This window comes from Pelodiscus sinensis, chromosome 1 (genome assembly GCF_049634645.1).
Source record: "Pelodiscus sinensis isolate JC-2024 chromosome 1, ASM4963464v1, whole genome shotgun sequence".
Classification (NCBI taxonomy): Eukaryota; Metazoa; Chordata; order Testudines; family Trionychidae; genus Pelodiscus; species Pelodiscus sinensis.
In genome coordinates, this window is record NC_134711.1 from 85,985,096 (window position 1) to 86,007,403 (window position 22,308).

Genomic DNA, 22,308 nt, shown 5'->3' on the forward strand with positions numbered 1-22,308 from the left:
TTTCCCATGGTCCAATGATGTTTTGATGGAGAAGAGGACCTTTTCGTATTTTGGCGTCGGGGTTGTTGTGGGCGCAAGGGAGGCAATTGTTGATAAAGTGCTCTACCTCATTATTTAAGTTCGGCCACCATCCCACGTTGGAAAGGCGTTGTACCTTTTTCTCCAAACCAAAATGTCCTTGGCTGTGAGATAAACTAATCAGTTCTTGCCGTAAACAAGTCAGAATGACCAGAACAGGTGTTGAATCTTGATCTGGATCTTGATTTTTGTTGATTTTAGTGGCCATTATCAGTCCTGATGGATGTTTCATGATTGAGTAATCTTTGTTTCTTCCATTTTTTAACAGTCTTTGTATCTCTGGGTCACGTTCTTGGAGGTGTAAGATGTCTTGAGAATTTGGTGGTTTGTTGATTTTTATAGCACTGAGTTTTGTTGTCCTAACAAGGCTGCTTTCTTCGCCAGTTGGTCCACATAATTATGTAATGCAGAGATGTCAGCTTGATTACGTCTGTGGGCTCTTACTTTAAAAAGGTAGGTCTTTCCTTCTCTTTCTTGGGCCAATTTCCACACATGCTTTAGGCATTCAGCATGTGCTACTGGTTTTACATCTGTGGTTAGCATGTTTCTCTCCTTCCATACGGTCATGCAGTTAATAAGGGCCCATAAAACCCAATCTGAATCGGTGCATGTCATCACATCGTCTTCACTTGGTGTATTTTCTAGAGCTATAGCGATGGCTATTATTTCCGCGGCCTGTGCTGAATGCATTTTGATTGCATATAGGAATTCTTTCTTGGAAGGAACATGCAATGCTGCACTTCCTGTCTTGATGTTTCCCTCAAGGTAGTAATTACTTCCATCTACAACCCATAGATTATCATGGACGTTGGTTTTGCAGATTTCATAATTTTGAGCCAAGGTGAACAGTGACTCATATTTGGCCGAGTGTATTGGTGGTATTGGACACTCATGATCGATTTCTCCTGGATTGAACAACAGAATTGGGATGACACTTGGTTTCTTAACTTTATCTCTTTTGATGTCTTTATTTAGTAAAGCCAATGTCCAGTTGGCCAGTCAGGGGTTGCTGACTCTTCCTTCATTGTTTCATCCGGGATATAACTTATCGAATGGGAGTGTGCGTTGTTTTTAATACAATGGGAGCCATCCCTATGATATACTCCCAATGCTGCATTGCCCATACCATTGCTAGTACTTCTCTTTCACATGATGTAAATTTTTCTTCTACAGTTGAGAGTAACCTTGAGCCGTATGCCACTGGTTTTATTGCCGTCCCATTATGCTGGAGAAGGACTGCTCCTATTGCTGGACCATTTGTTGTTAACTGCAGATGGAAAGGTTTTGATGGATCTGGATACGCAAGAGCAGGCGCACTCATGAGAGCTGTTTTAAGGCACAAAAAGCTTCTTGCTCAGGCTTTTCCCACTTCCATACTTGGGTCTTGCACAGCAGGTTGTACAGTGGCTTGGCTATTAAACTAAACTTTTCAATAAAGTCCTGACAAAATCCTACTAAACCTAAAAACGATCTTAAACTGGTCACGTCTGTGGGTGCAGGAATTCTGGAAATTAATTTCACTCGATCTTCATCTGGATTTCTTCCCTGTGTCCCCAACTTAACTCCGAGGTACATGACTTCTTGTTGCACCAGTTGTGCTTTCTTTGGGTTAATCAGAAATCCGTGATCTTGCAAGATTTGAAGTACTTCACTTAATGCCTTCAGGTTTGTCTCCCGATCCTTGGTAGCAATTAAAATATCATCTACATAACTAATGATGTATGGAGCATATTCAGAATTCTTCCATAATGATGCCACTATCTTATGGCATGTACTTGGGTGAAGGTGTATTGGTTGTCGTTGTAAGTGAAAGCGAATTTGTAATAGGAACCATGATGTAGAGGAATAGAGAAGAATGCATTCGAGATATCCAGAACTGTGAACCATGATGCTCCCTCTATGATGCGAGCTATTATCTCTGGATACTTGGCCACTACCGGAGCCATTCTTGGTGTCACTTGATTTAGATGGCGATAATCAATAGTGAGCCTCCATGTACTGCCATCCGCTTTTTGTACTGGCCAAATGGGTGCGTTGCAGACACTCTCACATGGTATTATCACTCCTTGCTGCAATAAGGCTTCAATGGTGCTACGGATTCCATTTCGTTGGGGTTTCGGGTCAGGTCCCATGACTCTGATTTCAGTATCGGTTTTTCCACAGCTCAGTTTGTGTTGAGCGAAGACAGAAAGGTGCTTGTTGGTAACAGCTTCAATGTCTGGATCCCATGCAGGAATCTTTATCTCCTCTGTTGTTTTGATAGCTCCAATCTGGTGACTAGACAGAATCACAAATTGATAATTGTTCTTGCTTTCTTCAGATCTGATCACATAATTCGGAACGTCCACAATGATTCAGAATTGCTTCAGTAAATCAATACCCAGTATTCCAGTTCCGTCTAAAGCTTGAAATCCTATAGTAACCGTCTTGGTAACTGGCCCGATGGTACATTGGATGTTCTTTATGAAGGGTGTGCTGGTGATCTTTCCATTATACGACTGTAGAGATTTAACATCATCAATCCTTAGTCTTTTAAAATCAGGAATAGCAGTTGTGCACATCAAACTAATAGATGCCCCCGTATCTACTAGCATTCGCTATGTTGTAGATCCAAAACTTCCCGTGAGTGTTACTTGGATACAAGGTCTTTCCCATTGGTCTTGGTATACAGTAGGTAGGGGCTGGGAAGCCCGGCATCTTCATTGCTGTTCTTTGTTACAATGTTGCTGTAAATCCACGTTGCAAGATGGCCGACTTCCATTATCCGTACAATATGGCTGACTCCCTTCTTTTCCAAAATGGCGGACAGGTGCCATGTTGTCATGGGGCGTTGTTTCATGAGCGGCAAGTTTCTGAAATATTTCGTCAGTAGTTACGTTTTTAAATTTTTCCCACCTTTCATATTTACTTAACCGCTAGCAGAGGAGCCTTCTCATGCTGTTAATGTCCTCAGGTCTCCCATTAAACAGTTTGGGTGGTCCACCTGGCCTTTTTTTATTAGAATAAGGTTTATTTTCAAGGTTTTAGAAAGCTGCCACTCTTTTATTTTGATTTTTGTTACTAGGGTGAGCTTGTTGGTGGAGATCAAATGTCTCCTTCACCTTATTTTCCAGCACATGCAATGGTGTGCTTCTAATGTCGATTGTCCCTAGAGCTAATTTGATGGCAGGCAACAAACCTTGGAAATAAACTTCCTTAAGTTTGGGGGTGTCATATGACAATACATGTCCCCTCAATTCCCCAAAACCATTAATCCAAAACAACAGCTTTTTCCTCATAGTATAAGTTTCGGGTCTTTCACCCTCACATTGGCATTCAATGTACATTCTTCCCATCAGATTATCATATGGGAAATAAACCTTATGAATACTTTTATGCACTTTATCCAGCCCAATACTCTGGTTGTTTACCATTGAGTATGGCATCATATTATAGTCTTCTCCCGTAACACATTCTCGCAATAATAATACTAAGTCCCTCATGCACAAGGTTAGGAGTGGTGGCAACCTTGGCTAGCCAGTCTAAAACGGTATCTCTGTTACATACCCCTAATGATTTTCCCAGCGCTCTGGCTTGCTCAGGGGACAGTGGCTTAGTTTCTCTCTTTACCACTAGGTGATTGCTCCCGTCAGTGGTAGTGTATGAAATTGTGATAGGGGCCATGGCATCCCCTCTGGTTGGGGGAGCACTAGGATGTCTGGAAATTTCCCCGGAACCTTCCTCTATTTCCCGGTAACTATTGGGTTTTATTGCTGACACCAAACCCTTTGCTGTTTGCAACTGAGCTTTTAGGGTGGCAATTTCTGTCTGGCAGGCAGAGAGGCTTACATGCTCCTCAGAGGTTTTAGCCTCTTTGAGTAGCTGCCTGACTGCTGCCTGAGTCTCTTGCACCTCAGTGCTGGTGAGGGAGGCTACTCTTTCTGCCTCTACCATCTTTGAATTCATGTCTCTCAACTGGTTTTCCAGTTGTAGAACCTGGCTATTTAAATTGGTGTTCAAAATGGCATGATTTTCATTTTCTCGTTTTAAATCACCATTTTGTTTCTGCAACAAATCATTTTCAGTTGCAGCTTGTTCTAGCTGTATTTTTAACCTTTTCACGCAGGTGGCCAATTCACGTGACGTCATGGTAAGACCGTATATCAATGCTCGCTTACGATATTTACGTGTGGGAGAGGGCTTAGCTAACACATATTGTTCCCACAAGGTAGAAAAATTTTGTAAGGTTACTTCCCCCGTAAATGATTCGATGTTCCAAGGATTGGACCCTTTCCCAAACACAGATATTGCAGACTCCAGATTACTTTTATTGATCTGATTGGTCCATCCTTTATTGGTCTGCTTCTGGGCCATCTTCTGTTTTTCGATATTACTTACCCAATATCAGAATTAGGAAATAATAAAATAAAGGGCTATGTTTATGTGGTATAGAACCACAGTTGAACACGGGAGGTTAAAACCTCTACCCCCAAAACCCTGTGAATAAAGCTTCTGGTGTAGAATTACAACCAGTCCCCAATACCCAGAGCCAGATGATTCAAATCGAGCACAGGCAGGCTAGCGGTAGAGAAAGGACTCCTGAGGAGGATGGCTGGTCCAGCTGGAGTTCTACCTTTGAGTTGCCCAGTGAAAACCACAGCTCAGGCCTAGCGCCTAACGATGGGCCTCCGTGCCCATACCGGGTGGCTGTAACAGTGGGCACAGCAGTGGTCAGGCGTCCCCAACTCACTACTGAACCAAGTAGTTAGAAACAAAACAAAACAAAACAAAAATCCTCACTGAGTCAATGGACCGTATACAGTGTTGGTTCACTGTGTTATCTGTTGTATTATAGTGGCTTGTCCCATACAAGTCTGGGAGAGCCAATTTGAACAGAGGACCTGGTTGAGAAATCCCTTCCAGGCCCTGCCACGGTCGCCAATTATGTTACCAGCAAAGGCGCACTAATTAACTAATTTAGACTGGGCTGCTGACTAGATGGTAAATGCCTTTGTCCCAGAAGGAGATCCAGCCTGGAACCCACTGTATCTATCACCAGCGGATTTCTCAGATGGAAAAAAAACCACAGATGCTGGTATCAAATTTAAAAGATGTAAAAATGTATTGAATACAACAGGTAACCAATAAATTTGAATAAACACAACACAACACTGTAAAACCAACCCTACCCCCTTTAAAAATAATGAGGTGTTATGCAGTGTGCAAAGGAAATTATACTCAGTGAGTTTGGAGATGGTAACTGACAGCTGAGGCTCAGGACCTACAACCCTTTAGCTCAGATAGCCTTGGGGGAGGAACACTGAGAAGTCCTTGTCGTTGCTCTGTCAATGGTGTGACAGTCAGTTTGTGAGTAGAATACACATAAGATTGTCTTCCCAGCTCTGGAATAGAGGGCATTCACCACAGCAATCGGAGTTAGGCGGTGTGTCCGGTTCGTCAGGACAGGTAGCTAGAGTCCACTTGCACAGGGCTTTCACCAGTGTTGGGCTGAAGCACCCTGCTAGATGCTGGTCTGTTATCAGGATATGTCCCAGCCTTCATCATGGTTCTGGAGACAGAAAGCTAGGCGAACGACGAACTCACAAAGAGACAGGAATGAGGGAACCCGAGAAATCAGGAACCCGAACTCTCTCAGGGTCCGAGTTTATAAATGCCTCTGGACGGGAAAAGCAGCTGGAGTGCCGAGTGCAGAGAACGGTGCTGGGTGCAAACTGGTGTGGTGTGCATGGACATGTGCCATGTGCAGAGGGTGGTTTTGGCTGCAAAAGTCCTCTCAGTCTGTGGGGTTCCATGTTAAAATCCCATCATGCACCACAACTCCATTTTGGATTGTCCCTTTAGTCACAATCTCCATTTTGGTTTTAGTGCATTTCTAACCACATTAAATTCCTACTAGGACCCTGGAACTGCGCTGAAGGGCCAGGGTCAGGAGGAGAGTGGAAATATGTGTGTGTGTGTGGGAGCGGGGAGGTGTTACCCCAGAGTCTCAGTAACAAGCATAATCTTTTGAATTAATTTAGAATTTAGGAGAAGGGATCTGACTGATGATGTTAAATGCTCTGGTTACCAGAAGGGAGTCCCCTGACACCATATCTGATCACCGGTGATTTCTCCCCAAAAAAACTCACTTGGAGTCCAGATTCAAGTTCACTAATATATTGTAAGGATTTAAATTGACAAGTGCATGAACAAGAACAAAAACAACCAACAAATCCAACCCCCACCCCAAAACAGAAGAGAAGGAAGACAGAAAGGTCCCCAATACAGGTAAGGTATTTATACGTTACAAAGTCTCTGTCGCCAATGGTGGTACTGCTGCTTGCAACCTTCTACCTTTGGACTCAAGTTAGCCCTTAGGGAGGAACCGCAAGTGATCCCTCGCAGTTCTGGGATGATTTTCATTGAGCCTTCACCACAACGGAGTGTTTAAGGGATGATGACAATGTTATGGTCCGAGGCAGGTAGAGACCAAACACCTCTGCTTGGTGTATCCCAGATCACCAGTGCTGAGCCTTTGCCACAGCGTGGTGTGAGAACCCACCGCAGTTGTAATGATCCCTGTGCCTTTTCCCTTTGTGGCGCTGTGCTGTCTACACAGACCAGAACACTGACCACCCACCCCTGGGTGCAGTGTTTTTTCTTGTTTTAGAACCTTTGGTAGGTAAACTGTAAACTTGTATAGGGTGATGTGCCCAATTTCGGGCTGGGTGCAAAGGATCTGCATGCCTGGTGCAATTTTGGTACTGAGTGCAGACACTTGAGGTGGGAAAAGTTTAACTGTATTTCCAGAAACTCCATTTTATTTTCCTAAACTCCATTTTGTTTTCAGTTACTGATGGCAGCAACTGCTCCTTTAAGTGTGCACCTTACCCACATCCTATTTACAACAATTACATTATGAACATTATAAACAAATCAACATTATAACACCACTCTAACAGAGGCAACACTTCCACATGCTCCACTCCAGTCACACCCCTGGATGTGATGTCACAAATATTCTTATGAAGCAGGTGTGTTGCCGTTACTGAGGCTACGTCTACACTGTGGCTTTTGTGCGGCAGATGATATGCAAATCGCGCTCTCATTTGCATATGTTCTGCCAATCCTTTTTGCGGAAGAGGTTTTGAGGCTAAAAAGCCCCGTGTTGATGGGCCATTTGTTGGAAAAAAAAACCCCTTTTGCGCAAGATCCTGTAAACCTCATTTTTTGAGGAATTAGGGATTTTGTGTTAAAGGGTTTTTTTCCAACAAATGGCCCTGTCTACTCGGGGCTTTTTGAATGTGCAATTCACAGTAAGGAGAGTTCCCTCAGGAACTGGTGCTTATCAGCCACCATTGCTCTTACATGATATTGCTGCCAAGAAGTGTATCCTGTACTACTTTGTCAGCCGACGGTCAGGGCAGTGAGTGGTGTGTGTGTGTGCTATACACCCGAGACTTCAACTGCTGAGACCGGGGTCCCTTGCAGCGGGCAACCTGGAGGAGGTTGACGAGCGCCCCAATAAGTTTACAGGGAGAGTTTATTACACTTCAGATTTTAGCTGCTAGAATCCGTGATTCCTTCGCAGCGGGCAGCCTGGGGGAGGCTGAGAAGTGCCCCAACGGATCTGCCACCTGGGAGTGACACAAATCCAAACGCCCAAGCTCTCCCTATATCTGTCCCTTAAGACCGGCTGAAGTTCTTTTAAATTGTGCCTGGTTCTGTTACAGCAACTGAAGGAGTCAGGTTAAAGCTTAAACAGTTACAGGTTTATTGAGGAAGCTTATAAATCGTATGGTTGCAATGACTATTGCTCTATTTCTTAACTGCTAGCAAAATATAAATCTTAAAAATGGTTACAAAGAAGATAAAGATAGGAAAACAGAAATAATAGTACCAAGTAACAGCTTAATCTTTAAAGAGCTCTAAGTCTGTGTACACTTAAGACAGAGGACCACATCCAGGTACAATTTTTACCCCCTTCTGTGCCTCTCGACTCCAGCATGTCAGGCCAGGGCCGGTCCCTCAATTCCTAGGAAAGACGAAAATACGAGGTGGGCGTCCCCATAGAACCTCGGGAGGTCAAACACCTAACCCGACCAGCAGGTAGAGAGTAGATTGACACTCAAAAGTGAGTGTGTGCTGTACCCATCTTTATACCCATGGGGTCACGTATTTCTCTTTCTCATCTGTGATGCCAAATAGTGCTGGTCTGCCTTTTGTGAGACCAGTTCTTACAAGGGAGTTGTGAACTTAATTTACACTTGTAAGAGAGAGTTGAGTGGATTAAATTGGAAGTACTGGGCATTCTTTTCTCAGTGGGGGATTCCTCTCCCAGGGACGGCTGTGTGTGTTCGTATCAACATGGGTGCCAGCCGGGCACTTCTTGGAGCCTCGAGCTCAGCTTATTGCCTTAATCGTTCTCTCCTCATATCCATGTTTTCAGCTTACTCAGAGTCAGAGAAAACTCGCATATCCTGATCTCGCATCAAAGCAGATCAAAGCTTAATGGCTATGCTGATTTTCCTTATCCTTCCTTCTCTGCCCTGTATACAGACATCTCAGAGGGCAAGCAAGATGGATGAGATGGGGGAGGGGGGGGTCTGTCTGGCTACATTCTTAGTGCCAGAGGGAAAGACATCTTTAAGGATATGATTTACTCATGGAAGTTATGGATCTCATGACTTTATCAGACTTTGGTGACTTCTTTGGCTTCAGCTGTCAGCGGCTAGAGCTGGGGCTATGAGCCTCCCCTGCCCCACAGCTGCTGCTGGGGCTATGACCCTGTTCTGCCAAGGTGGGAGAACCACAGGCTGTCAGCCCCCCTTGAGGCTCCAAATGTCATTTCTCCTTCCCAAGCCCTTCCCCACCCCAGCTAATTTTAGTAAAAGTCACAGGTCAGGACTCCCGTTAATTTTTTGTTTATTGCTCATGACCTGTCAGTGACTTTTACTGAAAATAACCATGACCCAATCTTAACCTGAAAGCTCAGCAGTGGTTCCCATTCTGATCACAGCCTGCCCAGCCTCCTCTGACATTCTGCTCCCTCCAGTCACAGGAGCCATCCCATGATCCTTCACATCGAAACTCAAGCTTTTTCTCTGTGCACACCTCCCCTCAGCCCCTAACTTACCTTTGGTTATTGTATTTTTGTCTTCAGTCAGGAACATAGTCTTCGTACACTTTTGTTCAATACCACATCCTAACACAATAACTCACATCATACAATTTTAAGTTAACGGAGGCCCTTCGTCACACACCTATAAAACATATGCTCCCTGCTGGGCCCCAACTTTCCACAATGTGGGGAAAGAAGGTGTCAGAGCAGTGCCTGCTCCCAGCACCATGACTCTTCCCATAAGAACCTTCCTAACTCATGCCCCACATTTTTATACTGCCACTATGACTGTTATATTCTAGTAGCACTTAAAGACTCCAACCTGGATAGGAGCCTATTATACTAGGCATTATAATAGGGCTACTCAACATTGGAAGCCCTGGGGGCCACGATGATATTCACAGCACATGCCGAGGGTTGCAACTTAAGTGTGGTTGCACATACAGGCAAATATATATGCAAATAAATGCAAATAGCTTCTTTCACGCTGATGGACATGAATACAATGATGAAGTCAAGTCGACACAACACGCAGGCCCCAATTAAGTCAGTTCTGCTGATATTAACCAAATGCAATATTTACCTGATTTCCACCCATATAACAGCACTTTTAATGAGCAATGACAGTCCAGGAATGTAACTACTAAAACGCATATCAACAGAAGACCATTATATTGACTTGCCATTGTGTAGCATGGTCCCAGTGGAGGCCATGTTCAAAGGATCCCATCGGTGGGCCACGTGTTGAGCCAAACCCAAACCGCATAAACCCAAACCGCACCGTGGGCCACAAACAAATGGGCTGCAAGTTGCACGTGGCCCACGGGCCACATGTTGAGTAGCGCTGCATTATAATGTGCCCATGCCTCACTATTTTATTAGGAATAATATGAAGTTGGCTCTTGCTACAATCTGTCTTGAGATGAAAAGAAAATCTGCAGATCACGCACTTATTTATTTTAGAACTTTTAAATTTTAACTCAGTTCATTAATTAATTATTTTGCGAGAGGTTTTTTCTAAAAGGGAAGAAACTCTGCTTCCAAGTTTCTGAGATGTGTTGTTGTTGTTTCAAGATATAACTAGGCAAAGCCACAAACCAAACAACTGGAATTGGGCAGGGAACTGGGTGAACTTCTTTCTCTTCCACTTTCAGTTTAGTTGCTGAAGGTGCATGGACACATCACACAATATATGCAACTTTAATGGATAGTACAGGTCATGAGAAACGTTCACTGAAATTCAGCTGCTGAGGCATTATTCCAGCTTGCCACTCTTGTTCCCATGGAATGCGACCTGAGTACATATGTTGTGATTTACTGAGCTGGACACCTATGAAGCAGACAACAGTAAGACAGTTGGAAAAGAGGTAAGAGGAGGCCCATTGACAGGGTTGGGGCAAAGGAGATAATTGGCCTGGGGCCTGGTGATTCAAAATAGCCAGGCAACAGTGGTGGTAGCCAGAGCCCTGGGCTCTTTAAATTTGCACTTGATCCTCACAAGGAGTGTATCAGGCAGTGCTAAGGATTGGGGAGAGGGGAAGGGGAAGTGTTCCAGGCAGCACTGCGATCTGGCTGCCCCCACTCTGTCATTTTTCCTGAGCCTCTCTTCCTTCCCCCTTTTCTGGGAGCAGGGAGCTGTCCCCACACCTTTCTCAGGGGCCTGGCAATACTATCAGGCCCCTTGAGTAAGACAAAATAAAAAATGCTGGAAAGAACAATATAATAAGGACTCATTTTTAAAATTCTGGAGTTTCCTTAACACAGCCAGGTTGCCTGGGGAAGAGATTCCTTGAGCTCTAGAGCCATCCACAAATTGTGCCCATTTCCCTCTGTAGTCCAGGGTCTTCAACTGACTTCTCCCCAAAGAAATAAGTATCTGTGACATAGTGTGGGTACCTTGCTGGTTGCTAGGCTTGGGTTGTGAGTGACCTCAACTGTCTGCAGCACAGCCCAGCAAAGCAGGGGATGAGTCATTATGCAAGGGGGCTTTGAACCTGTCTGACCAGTTATCTCCCAGGGAGTGGAACAATGGGAAGAAGGGGAGTGGAGCCCTGGCTGGGGGCAGGGCTGGAAGTGAGTTAGTTAGGTTTCTGGATGGTATCATGGAGGAAGCAGCCTAGGCAATGGGCTGGGATTTAGGGGCCCAGGCTTCCCCATCTCAAGGGGGTGCTGAGGCATCCTAGACCTGCCCTGTAACAAGATTACATCTGTGCTGTGCTGTATCCTGGAGAAGCAATAAACTTCCTCTATTGTACTGGCTGGTGGAGTCTGTCTGTACCATTACGGGGGTGCAGGAGACGGGAAAACCCCAACGCGCCGTCACAGCATCCCGACTTCTCTAGAATGGCAGCAGGCAAATATTTGCCTACTTTGGACTCTGAAAATAGCTGAAAGACAAACAGACATCAAGGACAAATTAGGAATGACATTTACGTCTCTCTGAAAGAGAGAGAGCTGGCTAGCCAGCTTCTTAAAGAAACAGCACACTTGTTTCCCGTTCCACCCTGGTGATGCAGAGTTGTAGCGAGGCGGGGGCAGAGGGAACAGTTGCTCCCATCTGGCATACTAGGGGGATGCTGGACAGGGGTGACCCCACGTGACCCATAGCAGAGAGGAAGCACTTTCCCTTCCCAAAGGAGCCGGTGCGTGCTGCCTGAAGAGCTGGGGCTGTGGCACCCTGTAACTTAGTTCTGGAGCCTTTCTGTGTGGTGAGGGGACGGGAGGACAGGAGACCCGGGGCTGTGCAGCTCCAACTGTGCAGGCAGCACACTCTGCCCTGGGACTCCCCACACCCTACCCCCCGCAGGATGGCATCGTGGAAGTAAGTTGCTGGAGTGCAACAGCCCCTGCTGTTCAGGCAGCGCACGCCAGCTGTTTGAGGAGGGGAAGTGCAGTCACCCAGAGGTGTTGCAGGATTGGCAGGTACTGGTCCCTGCTTCCCCTGTCCCCTGCCCCCACCAGCGCTGTCCCCAGCACCCAGCAGCACCCTGTTCCTGGCTCCAGCACCCTGCCACCCACCCCAGCACCCAGCAGAACTGTCCCCAACCCCAACCACCCACCCCGGCACCCAGCAGCACCCTGCCATCCACCCTAGCACCTAGCAGCACCCTGTTCCTTGTCCGAGCATCCTGCCCCAGCACCCAGACACCTGTGCCAGCATCCTGCCACCTACCTCAACACCCAGCAGCACCCTCTCCCAGCCCCAGCACCCACTAGCACCCTGTCCCTTGCCCCTACCAGCACAGTTGGGACCACATTAGTGAGGCTTGGGGGTTTGGGAGGGCTTTTTTTTGCATCTCACTTGTGTGGCCCCAACTGACTTTTCTGTGGGTCAGTGACCCTTGACTCAAAACAGGTTCCCCGCCCCTCTCATAAATGAAGACAATGCTAAAACCTTTTGCGTTTCACATAATATATTATTTCAAAATGAAGCCTGGTCAACAAGCCCCCAGTTGGGGCCAAACCCCCATCTCACTGAAACATCATAACACTTCTGCACCACCTGACCCCAAATCTGAGCCTATCATACACTGGAATCCCCTGTCCTGAGCCTCTTACATTCCCCAAACTCCTGCATCCCCACATCCTCAGTCTTCTGCCACAACACCCTGCACCATCCACACATCACAGATCTGTGTCCTGAGCCCACCATACTCACAACCTCCTTGCTCTGAGCCCCTCATATATTCAACCCAAACTCCTGCACCCTCACGTCCACAAGCTTGTGGCTGGCTCAGTACCCCCAACCTTCCACCTGAGCCCAACACTCCCCAGCATGGAGCCCTCTCCTGAGCCAGCCTCCCCTTCTCCTGCATCCAAATTCCCTCTCAGAGCTTGCACTTCTCACCCCTTCCCACAACCAAATCCCTCATTCCCACCCCAGAGCCCGCACCTCCTGTCTCAACCCAGTGAGAGTGTATAAGGGCTAGGGATAGCAAGTGATGGAGAGGAGGGGAACAGAGAGGATGAGGCCTCAAGGAAGGGGTGGGGTCTTGGGGAAGGAATGTGATTTTCATGCACCGGTGGGTCCCCCTCCCCCTCCTTTTTTTTTTTTTTTTTTTGCTTCACAAACCTACTGGTTACTTGACATTCTGAAAAGCTGAAAAGGGTTCCATGGCCAAATAAAATGGGGAAACACTGTTATAATCATTTGAAAATAATAGAAGTACCTGTAGTAGCAGAGAAAGGCAAACCCCTAAAATTTGTTCTCTGGCTCCTTACAGAATCACTAAGCCAGTCAGATGATTTTAAATTCGATTAAAAAAATACATGACAGAGGTTCCTGGCTTCTATGATGGCTTCAATTGCTAAAGCTCATGCTTTGATTGTCAAATGTCTTTGATTTACCGTTAAAGAAAAAAATAAGGCAACTAGACTGTGGGGGAAAACAATTTTGTGGGAGACCACAAAAATAAGATAATATTTGTTCAAGATTTTGCAGAGATGTGGCTGAAAAAAATTATTCTTTTGAAGACTTTGAGAACTTGCCAAGATGCAAAGGGCTCAAATATTTTATAAAGTTTCTAGCTCAGTCCCATGTCAAGAATGTTCATCTGTTACAAAATCCATGGGAAATAGGAAGATTTTTAAATAGCCATCAGAAAGCTGAATAGCCAGCAGCAAACTGAATGTCTTGCGAGTATACTTCCAAGTTGTTATATCTTATGCCTTACTTGCTTACACAAACTTATCCAGTTACCGTGACTAACTTTCTTATTTGGTTTCTCTCTTTTGACTTTTGGGAATTTCTGTTCTTATCAAATGCTCCAGCAGGGGAGTTAAGGGAAGACTTCAACCCAAAGTGATCTCATAAGGGTGAAATGATTGTGTTAGTCTTTATTTAAACTTGTGCATTAGCCATATTCAGTGCCTTTGATCCTGTATTTGTGTGGAGGAAATAATGAAACATTTGGCAATATGACTAATTTGCTAGATCAATGTGAATCTTTTGTTTGATTAAACAAGATCTATCTGTTCAGATCTGAACAAAAGTACAACAAAGAGATCACCCGGGGGTTGTGCAGTTCTATGTTGATCTGTAGGAACTTGAAGGCCCCAATTAAAACTGATGCCAATGGGAGATTCTTCGTTACCATGTCTTGCCACTGGGGGTCTTTCTCATAGTCTGGTGTTTTGGCATCCTAAGTGCTGGAAGTGCAGGAGACAGTTTTCTACACTGCAAGCTGTGGAAAAGTGCATAGGAGCTGACAGATGTAGCTGTGCCCTGTGTAGGCCAATGGAGCTGTGGAGAGGACCAAGAGGGGATACCAAGCTACATGAACAAGAGACTCCTGCACTAGGGATGTGAACAACTAGTTGACTATCCAATAAGCAAATGCCTAATGGATAGTCAACATGCTAGTTGACTAGTCGCTTCCTCCCCCCCAGTCCTTGCTGCCTCTATCAGAAAGAGACAGCAAAGGGGGGGAGGAGAGAAGGGAGGTTTTCAAAGCAGCAGTGCCACGTGGAGCCTGGGGCCAGACCTTGGGCTCCATGCAGCGCTGCCACGTTCAAACACTGCATGCAGCCCGGGGTCAGGCGCCCCATGGTGTTTCTAAGTGGCAGGGCTGCATGGAGCCCAGGGTCAGCTGGGGACTCAGTTTCCAGCTGACTCCGGTCTCCATGCAGCGCTGCCGCTTTGAAACACTGTAGGAGCATGGGACCAGAGGAGGACTGCTTGAGTCTGTAGCTGGCCCCATGCATGCAGTACTGTTGCCTTTGAAGTATATCAAGAGACCAAAGGCTGTTGCTACATTTCAAAGGCAAAGGTGCCTGTATTGACTAATCGAATAGTCGATGAAAATTGCATGGACTATTTGATTAGTCAATTAATTGAAATTTAACATCCCTATTCTATGCTGCCTATGGTATTCTTCTTCTTCCTCCCTCCCATCCTGCCCCTATATGTTCCATTCCTCTCTTCTCCTGCCTTTCTCTTCCATCATGCTCTCCCTTTACTCTTCCCCCCATTGCCCTGACACCCTCCTCTTGAGTTCCTTCCAGAACTTCTTCAGTCCCTTTCAAAACACCTGGGCTATGTCTAGACTGGCATTATTTTCCGCAAATGCTTTTAACGGAAAAGTTTTTCCATTAAAAGCATTTGCAGAAAAGAGTGTCTAGATTGGCACGGACACTTTTCCGCAAAAGCGCTTTTTGTGGAAAAGCGTCTGTGCCAATCTAGACGTGGTTTTGTGCAAGAAAGCCCCGATCGCCATTTTCACCATCGGGGCTTTTTTGCGCAAAACAATACCGCGTTGTCTATACTGGCCCACTTGCGCAAAAGCATTTGTGCAAGAGGACTTCTGCCCGAACAGGAGCAGCATAGTATTTCCGCAAGAACACTGACAATCTTACATGAGATCGTTAGTATTCTTGCGGAAATTCAAGCGGCCAGTGTAGACAGCTGGCAAGTTTTTCCACAAAAGCAGTTGCTTTTGTGGAAAAACTTGCCAATCTAGATGCAGCCCTGGTGTAGCCCAAGGTCCAGGGTGCTTCAGGCGCAGCCCTGGGAACTATTAGTTGTGGCATGTTGGGATTACTTCCTGGTTCCTGACAAGATGCACCCCCTGCTCTCCTAGCAGGGTCTCAGCACTGACTGGGCTTGGAGCAAGTAGGCTGCAAGCAGAGAGGCGGCTGCTGAACTGTAATCTTGGTCTGTGTTCTTTGCAGAATAAAGCCTGTTCCTGGTGATTGGAGTGGGGCTGGTCTGAGGTGCACACACACTGACACACAACACAAAGCACACAACAGAGCCTCAGGTCTAGTCTCCCAAAGTTGTGTAAAAAGTCACAAGGCTTCCACTATGTAAAATAACCTCATACAGGGCTAGTGAACAGGAGGCGCTACATTTTTTTAGTTATTGCTGCTGTGACTTGGATAGGGGAAGTTTGATTTTTTTCCACACAAGCAGGAAGGTGCCACACAAGAGAACAAGGACAGCATGGATTCAGTTTGGAGTCCAGGGGGAGCCCAGGGTTTACTCTGGTTTAGTGTCAGTGAAGATAGAGCTCTTCAAGGGTTGTTGAGGTCAGGAGACTCCTGCTACTAAGAGTGAAGGTGTTGGGAGTAAATCTTGGGGTATGTGGGATTCTATGTTCAGTGGTGGTGCAGATTGCAGGGTAGGTATCAAGGACTGGATAACAGATATACAATCCATGCTAGCAGCCACTGGCATTCCTGAACCTTTGAAGTTCCCCACCTTCATTAAATACCTAAACAGGGGAGCCTGTAAATTAGTCCTTAATCTGCCACTTCCAATCTGAGCTATTGAAGGGCGTAGAGCAGAGTACAGTGTCATTTATCATTGGACCCCACGGTAGGCTTTTAAGAGAGGTGCCAATGCCCTGGAGAGACAGCCTCATCTTATGCCATTGAGTTAGAAGCCTTACTGCAGGCAGTAGAGGAGAAGCTCCGACAGGGCCAACCTTTCCCTGATCGGGATTATAAATTGACACAGTAGTTTATGGGGGGCATCTGGGACCAAGAAGTGAGGAACAGGTTGGCACCAGTGTGGCCTTGCAGCATGACATTACAATAGTTGCAAGGAGACTTGCTTCACCTGGCCCAGGAAAAGAATGAAGAGCAGTGGTCACCAACTACTGGTAGATCTTGGAGCCTCTGATAGGGGATCTTGACTGGCTTAGCCAAGAGGTTATCAAGCCCAGCACTTCAGCTGCCTTTCACAGACTGATGCACATCTACTGCTGTTTGCCTTGGAGTTGTCCCCTCAGGAACCTCCTGCTTTCTATGCAGGCCAGGGGAGACAGAGGAGGGGTGCCGATGTCAAGATGCCCCCTCTCTCACCCTGTATCCTATCTCCACAGAGCAGAGAGGGGACACAGCTCTGAGTCATGCCTACCTGCACGGCTCCTAATACACTTTAAATGCAGAGCTGCAGCAGGAATAGGTCCCGGACCCATTGCAAGCCAGGGCTGAGTTATTCTGTTGGCCAGCCTGCTAAAAAATGTACTGGTGGGGTAGGAGGAGGGAAATGCCAGTAGTCTGTGCAGTGGTTCCCAACCTGTGGTCTGTGGACCTCTGGTGGTGCACTATGGTATTGCAGGAGGTCCATGGAAAGTTTAAAAATAAGTTGAAAATAAATGTGGTGACCCCGATCTTTACTTTTCGTTTCCTTTTCTTTTTTTTCTCCCCCAAGGAGGGGGGCAGTTCGTGAAGTTTTAATAGATTGAAAAGAGGTCTGTATGCTCAAAAAGGTTGGGAACCATTGGTCTACAGCATTAACCTATAAGCTTTTGCTTATTGGTTAATTGGTTAATCCACTGCACCAGGGCTACTCAACTTTGGAAGCCCAGGGGGCCACAATGTTACTCTCATAACTTAAGTGTGGTTGCATACACATGCAAATATATATGCAAATATACGCAAATAGCTTCTTTCACACAATACCCTGGCACTCCTGGCACCTCCTCCCTGGGGGCTAGAAACACCGACACCCTGTACCTAACTTCCAGCCAGCCTGTCCACTCATGCCTTTCAATGCTCAACCCATCTGGGAGACGCCTCGCCATTGTGGAGTATGTTCCCAGTGGAGGCTCTGTTCAAACGATCCCACCCACAGGCCACATGTTGAGCACCATGTAAATCCAACTGCACTATGGGCTCCAAACAAAAGGGCCGCAGGCTGCATGCGGCCCATGGACCACTACACTATTACATCCTAAGGATGATAAAATGCGGTTAATTGACTAGTCAACTAGTTGATGGAATTTCCATTGACTAGTCAATAGGCACTTTCGTATTCCTCCTTTAAAATGTACAAGGGCCCTCAGCTGTGCAGCAGCTGCCCCTTTGAAATGCTGCATTGGGGTTTCAAAGCAGCAGTGCTGCACATCTGAAGTACCCTTTCACTCCCCTTTTGCTGCCTCTATCTTATAGAGTCAGCGGGGGAGGGGGAAGAGGGTAATCAACTAGTCCACTCAGATAAGCAAATGATTATTGGATAGTCTTTAACATCCCTATTACATCCCTACTTCACAGGTCTCATTGCTGTTAGATCTGGCTTCCATCCCCTCTCCATCCATTGCCCTGAAATGCTTGTCTTTCTGGCCTTATCCATTCACAATTCATTCATTCAATAGGGACATTCTCTTTACCTAACTCATTTTTAGGGATTATCCTACCAAGACTAAAGACTTTATACAAAGTTTCTATGTTCTATATGAAAAGATACAATGTTTCTATATAAAAAGATGTAATACAAAGCTATGTAAAAGGACTTGCTACAAAGTTAAAAACTTAATATAGAGGTTATATGAAAAGTTGATCCACATTCACATGAAAATGATTAATATAGAGATTTATGATTAATACAGAGATTAATCCTACAGTCAGAATCAGGAGGAAGAGAACAGGTGATATACCATTACCAAATTACACCAGACATGTTTCTACTTTTTGGCTGAGTCAATCAACCAGTATGTAGGGAAGTAGAAATGTAGGGAGCCAAGCCAGGACGTGAGGGATACTTCCCATTGAAGGCAGGGGTAAGGAAGGACCTCACAGGGAACTCTATCGATAGACCAGGCTGCTATAGGGGAAAGAAAACCTGCAGGGGGATTGCAGGATACACTGCAGTGAGTCACCAGACCCAGACCAATCTGAGTCAGACCCTCAATACTTTGACCTATAGGAGCTTTACCAGACCATGGGGAACATGGAGGAAGCCAACCAAATCAAGGAGAATCTGAACAAACATAATTGGATGGGAGAAAGGTAGACAGAGTGGGATCAGACTAAAGAGGTGCCCAGAGATAGCCCACCAGCTCTGCAGTGCTCAACGAGACAGTTCAGAGCATCTGTTTTGCCCAATCTAGAACAAAGGGCTGCCTGATGAAGGAGGAGTAAAATGGGGGTTTTGGCCAGAACTGCTGTGAGATGATGTACAGCAGGAAGCCCTAGGAAATATATGAAAAGTGTATGACATGTGATATTCCACTGGAGAGGGTTTTGACTAAGAAAAGAGATAAGGTTGCTCTTTCAATATGTGGGGAAAGGGTGTAGTCCCCGGGCCAGTGTGCTTCAGAAGCAGCCCTGGGAACTACAAGTTGTGACCTACAAACTGTGGTTTGTTGGAAGAACTTCCTAGTTCCTGCAAGGATGTACCCTCAGCTCGACCGGCAAGGTCTCAGCATTGACTGAGCTGGGAGCACATAGGCTGCAAGCAGAGAGGAGGCTGATGAAAAGTAATCCTGTTCTATGTTCTTTACAGAATAAAGCCTGTTCCTGGTGGCTGGAGCAGGTCTGGTCTGAGATGCACACACACTGACACACAACATAGAGCACACAAAAGAGCCTCAAGCTTAGTCTCCCAAAGTTGCATACAAAGTCACAATAACTTCATAGCTGGCTAGTGAACAGGAGGGGCTACACTGGTATAAATCAGGCCCAGAGAATATGAATAGTGAGTATGAAATATACATCAGAGTCACTAACTGAATTGGATTGTTTGTTGTGCTGTTTGGTACTAGGGATATAAAATTCCATGTAATTACTTAACTGCTTAAACTTTATGTTTAAATGGTTAACAGATTACATTGCAGTGGACGCAGATGGGGTGCTTCAGCCCAGCTGGTCAAGAGCAGTCCCTGGCAAAACAGCCAGGCTGGAGTGGCTCCCCCGGCCATAAATGGGAGCTCCCTGTGCAGGCCCTGAAGGGCTGGAGCAGCCTCCACTGGTTATCTGTTATCGGTAAGCCTTACCCATTAAAGATGAGGCTTACTGGTTAACTCATTAACCAGTCACATCCCTATTTGGTACAGAACTTTACTATCGGCTGGAGCAGTTACATTTCTCTTCTCAGTAACATATTCATATGGGAAGAGAAACTGAACATTTGGCTGTAAATCAAAGTTGGGGAAGGGACGCATCCTAGGGAAAATAATCCCCACCACATTCAATGTCTCACTGAATTCATCAAGCTGTATTATTAGTACACAATTTTCAGTTTGGCAAATTGGAAAGATTACAATTAGGGGGAATGCAAAGGGATATCCATGTTACACCTGATTAAAATTACAGGTTGGACCTCCCTGGTCTGGCACCAAATGTGAAAGGAACTTAAATTTCTTAATTTCTGTCCTATCACAACCCAGGTCCACTCCAGCTCTTTAAATAGATCCATGCTGGCTATTGCCATAGCTCAGCCAGTTCTTACTGGATTTGCTTACCTGAGTATATCCCATACTTTCAACCTGTCTGGTATCTTGAGGATCTGACTGGCTATGGAAAAGGGAGATTTCCGGATTAGATAAGGTTGGGCAGAGGGGGCACTAGACTCTCTGCTCTGCAAGCTGCTGCAGCCCTGATGGAGTTCCTGGCCCTCTAAACTGTGGCAGCCCAGTGTAATGATTTCATACTATATTTCTGCTAAATGACTCTGCCTCACTCAATGTACAAAGTGGGCAGAACTCAACTAATGAGTCATGGCAGTGTTGTGCATGAGGCTGTTTTGTGCCTCACTGAGGTTACCTCAGTGTCATTTTTAGCAGAAGTTGAAATGTGTAAGGTGAATGTAAAAGTAGACTTGCCAGAAGAGATAGGAGGACCTCAGTGTTAAGAGGTTTGAGTGTGTCCCTAGGAAACTAGTGTTATCCTTGTCTCTGCCAAATAGCTTAAGTGCAAATAGCTCAGCTTCTACAAGTCAAGCTCCAGCTGCCTCATGTAAAGCAACATTTCCCACAGGTGACCTCTAATATGGCACTTCTCCTTTGAATTAGGGCCTTGGGCAAAACAACTGGGACTTGATTTGTAGATGTTCTGAGAATACATACATGCAAATGAAAGTATGGGAAACTCCGCTCCAAATATTTTCAGTATGTTGTTATAAACTATTAAATGATCAGAAAAACCAGCTTCCTGCAGACTGAGTCTTTCTAGACACAAAGCTACATAGTGATCTTCCAGTAAAGGAGCACAGCTTGCTCAATGGCCCTTGGAAGGTATATACCTGTCTTTTCTGAATCTGATGGAGGACAACTATCATTCCCACCTTTCTGGTTACAAAAGGCAAAGGTAGGAACAAAACCTGTATGTTTCCCATCAGTTAGATCTCCTCTACATAGCAAACATTTTTGTACAACTGAAGTTCTGCTGACAAGTTGTAGTCCTCTCTGTCTGAACAGGAACAAATAACCTGGTTAGTCTTTAAGGTGCCACAAGACAGCTCCCTGTTTTGTGGTATTCAGAGTGCAAGAGATCCTCCTCTGAAACCCCCCCCTTCAGATGGCAGTTCCCCCTTTGCCTTCCGAAGATCTGTCTGCAGGTTCATATAAAATTGGAAGTGTGGCATGTAGGCACATATAACATCTTTTTCGAAGTATTGTCCCTGCCTGACTCCGTTTTCATATCAACAATTTAGAAGCCGACCCCTTCCCAACATAAAACTTTGATTTCTGCCTAGAAGGTACAGAAATGAGGAATCAGGCTGGTTTTCTGAGCCATTGTTTCCATTTATGCATCAGTCACACTATGGCATGTACTGTGAAAGGAACAGTAAGAGAGTTCATACCAGCGAATAAATGTATCGAAGGTGTCCTGCCTGCTCTGTTTTCCGATGGTAATAACTGTGGGCGTCTTACATTAAGCTCCCCGAAGGAGAGTTAGAACCTGGCGAGGGGAGGCGGCGACAGAGGAGTGGGGAAAACATGTGTCCGAAAATCTGATTGGTCGGATTTTGATGCAGTCCGTGAATACTTGAAAACCAGAGAAAGGTTTTCAAAAGAAAATGGCTGCAAACGTGAAGACGGCTTTTCCGGAGACCCCTCAGTTACAAGCTAAGGACAAATTGAACAGTACAGCTTGAAAGTAGCATTTCCTTTGCACATTTCACAGAGCCAGGCCATAGCGCCAGAAACCGCGAGGTTTCATTGCAATCCTAATTATAGCAAGCACGACTTTTTCATGGATTCCAAGGCCGGAAAGGGTCCTAGTGATCGTCTAGCTCTGATAGTGTATCTCGATATTACAAACGAAGGACTTATCCTCGATCGCGTCGAATCTATCTATTTTATCTCTTTTTTAAAAACTCAAATCTTGGGGAGTGTCACTTAGAGCAGCGCGCCAACAATGGCGAGTGGAGAAGGGAAGGGTGGGGAAGAGAGCAGGCTGAACAG

The 22,308-nt window shown here is 45.7% G+C and overlaps 1 long non-coding RNA gene across 2 annotated transcripts; it reads right to left on the bottom strand.

Annotated features, from left to right (window-relative positions):
* Positions 1-8,906: 8,906 nt before the first annotated feature.
* LOC142830382 (uncharacterized) lies at positions 8,907-21,948 on the bottom strand. Of its 2 annotated transcripts, none has more exons than XR_012905576.1 (3): positions 21,705-21,948; positions 11,457-11,565; positions 8,907-10,508 (listed from the first exon to the last, which is right to left on the bottom strand). It is a non-coding gene; the product is annotated as an uncharacterized LOC142830382 (long non-coding RNA). The 2 variants fall into 2 exon arrangements; XR_012905577.1 differs by lacking the exon at positions 21,705-21,948 and adding an exon at positions 20,365-20,501.
* Positions 21,949-22,308: the final 360 nt, after the last annotated feature.